The sequence below is a fragment of the Somniosus microcephalus genome, unplaced genomic scaffold (assembly GCF_052327205.1).
Source record: "Somniosus microcephalus isolate GS21.2 unplaced genomic scaffold, FLI_Smic_1.0 unresolved_chr1, whole genome shotgun sequence".
NCBI classification, from domain to species: domain Eukaryota; kingdom Metazoa; phylum Chordata; class Chondrichthyes; order Squaliformes; family Somniosidae; genus Somniosus; species Somniosus microcephalus.
The window spans coordinates 43,375,191-43,375,737 of record NW_028225179.1 but is presented as its reverse complement, the minus strand read 5'-3'; the positions used below and the strand labels follow the sequence as shown (position 1 = coordinate 43,375,737).

Sequence of the window (547 nt, the reverse complement as noted above, 5' to 3'; positions counted from 1 at the left end):
AAGAGGCAGGAGCTGTCCCTTTAAGAGGCAGGAGCTGTCCCTTTAAGAGGCAGGCGCTGTCTCTTTAAGAGGCAGGCTCTTTTGTTTTAAGAGGCAGGTGCTGTCCCTTTAAGAAGCAGGCGCTGTCTCTTTAAGAGGCAGGCGCTGTCTCTAAGAGGCAGGCTCTTTCGTTTTAAGAGGCGGGCGCTGTCTTTTTAATAGGCAGGCGCTGTCTCTTTAAGAGGCAGGCTCTTTCGTTTTAAGAGCCAGGCGCTGTCTCTTTGAGAGGCAGGCGCTGTCACACACAAGTCCCACCCCCCTCCCGTGTGTATGAAAGTCGAACCAGTCACCGAGCGCAATCCGTCCACACTGGCCATTGGGCGCGCAGGAGGCGGGCTCCACCCCATCCAACCATGATGGACAGGAAGCCAATCAGAGCCGGAGGGGGCGGGTTGTTTACCGCCCACGCGAGCTCTGACGGACATGACGGCCGACCAATGGCAATCGAGGACACGCAAGGTGAAGTTAGTGACGGCCAATCAGGGGTCTGGAGGGGCGGTAGCTGCAG

At 57.4% G+C, this 547-nt stretch overlaps 1 protein-coding gene across 2 annotated transcripts in view; it reads left to right on the top strand.

Moving 5' to 3' along the window:
- Positions 1-519: 519 nt before the first annotated feature.
- The window catches only part of nfatc2ip (nuclear factor of activated T cells 2 interacting protein), a 42,965-nt gene continuing 42,937 nt past the window's right edge, over positions 520-547 (top strand). For both annotated transcript variants that reach the window (XM_085974486.1, XM_085974485.1), the window contains exon 1: positions 520-547. This exon is cut by the window's right edge and continues 76 nt beyond it. The gene's annotated coding sequence lies outside the window, so the exon portion shown is untranslated.